General features: G+C 34.3%; 1 pseudogene; it reads right to left on the bottom strand.

The window, feature by feature from the left end:
• Positions 1–1,264: 1,264 nt before the first annotated feature.
• LOC103214608 (pre-mRNA-splicing factor SPF27 pseudogene) lies at positions 1,265–2,079 on the bottom strand (annotated as a pseudogene).
• Between the last annotated feature and the right edge of the window lie 2,305 nt (positions 2,080–4,384).

Below are 4,384 nucleotides of genomic sequence, written 5' to 3'. Positions count from 1 at the left end.
AGTGCCATGGCACAATCTCAGCTCACTGTAACCTCTGCCTCCTGGGTTCAAACAATTCTCCCTGCCTCAGCCTCCAGAATAGCTGGGATTATAGGTGCCTGTCACAATGCCCTGCTAATTTTTGTATTTTTAGTAGAGACAGGTTTCATCATATTGGCCAGGCTGGTCTTGAACTCCTAACCTCAGGTGATCCACCCACCTTGGCCTCCCAAACTGCTGGGATTACAGGTGTGAGCCACCACTCACATGGTCTAATTTACATGTCTTCTTGTCTCTGGTCTCAACCCTTTTCAGCTCATTTTCCATACTGCTAACAAAGTAATCTTTCCAATACCCCAAATTGGACCATATCTTAGCACCAACTAACACCCTCCAGTATCTTTCCACTCATTTTAAAATCCAAGCATCTTGGCATAGCACACAGATGTCTTCAGGATGAGACTCTATCCCACATCTCCAGTTTCATATGCTGGCCCACCCTTTCCTACTTCCCCAGTTCCAAACTTTCCGAACTACTATTTTATATCTCTTAGTCTTTGGGCAAGCAGCCACATCTGCCTACAGTGCCATGATCTTTCGAAATTTAATTTGTTAACTACTTCCAAGAAGTCTTTTGCTGTATCCCAGGTGAAGTTCCCACTTCTGTGCTTCCTCTCCATCGTACAAGCTTCTGTTGTCACATCAGGTTTGTACATCTGTCCTTTCTTGTTTCAACTGTCTTGTCGAACTCTCTAGTAAATTCTTAAAATGTGTGGTGACTGTTGGTAGATTATGTAGATAATCACATTGTTTGTAAATAAATAGATATTTTTCTCTTCCTCTTAATCCTATTTCTTTTTTCTTTTAAAATGACATTCCTTCTGCCTTCCTATCCCAAAACAGATGTGTTTTTCTACTAATTGCTGCCAAGCTCCTCTAGGCTTTTGTGTTATAACTTTGACTGAATTAATGAATTCCTTTTTATTCTTATTTGGTAAGAGCCTTACAAACTTAATATATGTAGAATTTGTATGTCTGTTTAGAAGTATCTCTTTATTAGACAAAGACATAAACTAAAAGTTTCCAACTTCCTATACGTGTTGAAAGGTTTAAATAAAGATTCTTGGATACAAAATATGGTCTATACAGCTCAAAATTAATTCAGTGACATAATATTATGCTAAAGTTATACTTATTTTGAATGTGTAGAATTTTTTGTTAATGGTTATAAAAATACCACCAGCCTAGACACTTTTATTTTGCTAAGATAGAATAGAATTACAAATCGAATTACTGCAACAGTCCACACATTCTAAACATTTAAACATTAATGGTTTCTGGAAGATGCTGTTGTCCTTCACAGTTTAGAGAGAGTTCAGATGGCTTTGGTGAAAGCCAAACTTTTCTTCCACCCACAAAATTGTCTTTTCAGAAGACTTGCTGGATGTTTTCTTTGTTTGCCTCTCCATATTGCTACTTAATTTGATGGTTTTCATTTTCTAGTTGAACAATTGTCCAATAGTCTGTTCAGTCTTGTAATTCTTACTGATCAGGGATATCCAATTTGATTCGATTTCTCTTGATTTAGCTCCAGCTGTGAGTGTCATGTTCTTTGGCTGCGAGTTTAAATCTTGAATATGTTTCCTTAACTTCTGAAGCCTTCTTCCTGTGTGTGTTCGATCACGTGAACTAGATTTTCATTATATACCTTCCAGGCATTACATCCACACTGTGACGTTCGTTCCAGATTCTCAATTCGAATTGCTTGATGCTCTAGCTGGGCCATATAATTGTTTACACATTCTTGCCATGCAGTAATGTCGTTTTTCTGGCCGGAGGAAGGGGCTGGAAGCTCAGATCATTTCATATGAAGCAATTCAATTGGCCGTCGAGGGGCCAATCTTTCAAATCCATTTTTCATTATGTCTTCAAAAGCAGAATAATCCAGGGCTGTCAGGTAGCTCAGGTAGTTCTTAGTAGTTCAGTGTCTGTGAGTGTCCTCTTCCACAAGCACTGTACACCAGGGGCTTCAGAACCTTGATCAAAATATAGCAGCACATCCACCACAACCTCTCTGGCCACCAAACCCGTGACTGTCATTCTGGAGACCTTAGGTTTCTATGCATTATTTTGATACACTATTGATACAGATAGCTAATATTTTATTTTTGATATTCGTATCTGTGATAACAAGTTAAATAGGCTTGTGATTTTCTTCAAGTGCTCTTTGTTGGTTTTGAGATCATATTTATAGCCTTATGAAATGAAATGGGCGGCCTCTCATGGTCTCTCTAGTTTCTGGAGCAATTTAGATACGTCTTAATAGATTTCTTGAAAATTTGGTAAAACTTGTCTATAAACCCGTATTTGAGGTTTGAAAATTTTTATTTCTTCTTCTTCTTCTTCTTTTTTACAAAGAAAGTCTTATATTACTACTTATATTTCTTTATGTTTATTGTTCTGGTCAAGTTTCTATTCTACTTTTTAGATCATATTTTTTAGATAATTCATATTTTAACCTAGGTTTACAAATTCGCTCACAGTTGCTAATAATATCCCTTTAGCATTTTAATGTATTGTGGTTGTACTTGTTTACATTATTCCACTTTGAATTTATCTTTCTCACTCAAAATAAATTTATTAAATTTTCCGAAGAACCACATTTTGATTTTTGTTAAGCTCTTTCTGTCTCTCTCCTATATTGTAACATATATATACTTTTTTTTTTTTTTAAAGACAGTTTCTCTCTTGTCTCCCAGTCTGGAGCACAGTGGCATGATCTTCGCTCACTGCAACCTCTACCTCCCAGGTTCAAGCAATTCTCCTGCCTCAGCCTTCTGAGTAGCTGGGATTACAGGCACCTGCTGCCACGCCTGGCTAATTTTTTTGTGTTTTTAGTAGAGACGGAGTCTCACCATGTTGGCCAGGCTGGTCTGGAACTCCTGACCTCAAGTGATCCACCCGCCTTGGCCTCCCAAACTGCTGTGATTACAGGCGTGAGCCACCACGCCTACCATATATACAAATTTGATGATGTTTCTCCTTATCTCTTCAGGTTTGCAATATTGCTTTTTTGCCAACATCTTGTGAACACTGAGTTGGTTGTTTTCTGTCTTTACCTTGTCCAATAAATGTATTTATATTTGCATATTACTCTAAATATTATGCCTACAAAATTTCAACAGGGAACATTTATATTGTCATCAACTTGTAAGTATTTAGTAATTTATTTTATTTTATTTTTAATTATAGCATTTTAATTTCTAAATATACAATATGTTTTAGCTATATATCTGTTATTTCTAATTTTATTACATTATGATCAGAGAACATAGTTTATACAGTATTCAATTTCTAAGAATTTTTTGAAGTTTCCTTATGGCCAGTACATAGCCAATATTTATAAATATTTTTGTGTGCTCAAAAGCAATATATCTTTTTTGTTTGTTAGATTAACAATTCTATATGTCATATATAGTTTGAGCTAATAATTGTATTTTTTAGATTTGTATTATAGCTTTTTGATATGCTTGCTCTATGTGTCTCAGAGATATGTTGATTTTTCTCATTACAATCATTGATTTATGTATTTTGCTCTGCAGTTCTTTTTAAAAATAATTAATCATTATTTGACTTTTATTTTCTGTTTGGGGTACCTGTGAAGGTTTGTTATATAGGTAAACGTGTGTCACGGGGGTTTGTTGTACAACTTGTTTCATTACCCAGATATTAAGCCTGGAACCCAATAGTTACCTTTTCTGCTCCTCTCCTTCCTCTCTCAGGTAGACCCCAGAGTACCCTGCAGTTCTGTTATTCCTGCTTTAAAAATGTAGAGACTCTATTGCTTCTTATCAGTAAATATTGTCTCTCTGTTCTTATTAATATTTTATGTTTTAACTACTACTTTGTGAGATATGATGATTGCTATATGAGCTTTATTTTAGTTAATATTTGTCTAGTACATCTTTTCACAACCTTTTATTTTCAACCTTTCTGTATCATTTTGTTAATCAATATGTCTTTATAGATAAAATATTGGTGAACCTTCTTTATTTAAAAATCTAGGTCAAGAATTTCTCTTTTAAATAATGATAATTAATTATTTTAAATGCTGTCGCATAATGAGTGTTTTTTTGACATTATACTTTTTTTGTTGTTACTAATTATAGTTTTTTAAAACTCTTATTCATTTCTGTTAGATGAAACTTTATTTTGTTGGTTTAAAATTAATGCATTTTCTTATGGTGCTTGCACATATTCCTAAGACTAGTATTTATGTTAATTTATTCTATTATGTTCTTAAACATAAATATCGCTATAAAAATACAAGTTCTTTAGCAAGATTTTCTTCTCCCATTCTTTTCTTTTCTTTTTTTTTTTTTCGAGATGGAATCTTGCTCTGTTG

This window comes from Chlorocebus sabaeus, chromosome 3 (genome assembly GCF_047675955.1).
Source record: "Chlorocebus sabaeus isolate Y175 chromosome 3, mChlSab1.0.hap1, whole genome shotgun sequence".
NCBI classification, from domain to species: Eukaryota; Metazoa; Chordata; class Mammalia; order Primates; family Cercopithecidae; genus Chlorocebus; species Chlorocebus sabaeus.
Note: the sequence above shows the minus strand (reverse complement) of the source record. Positions and strands in the feature narration are given on the sequence as shown.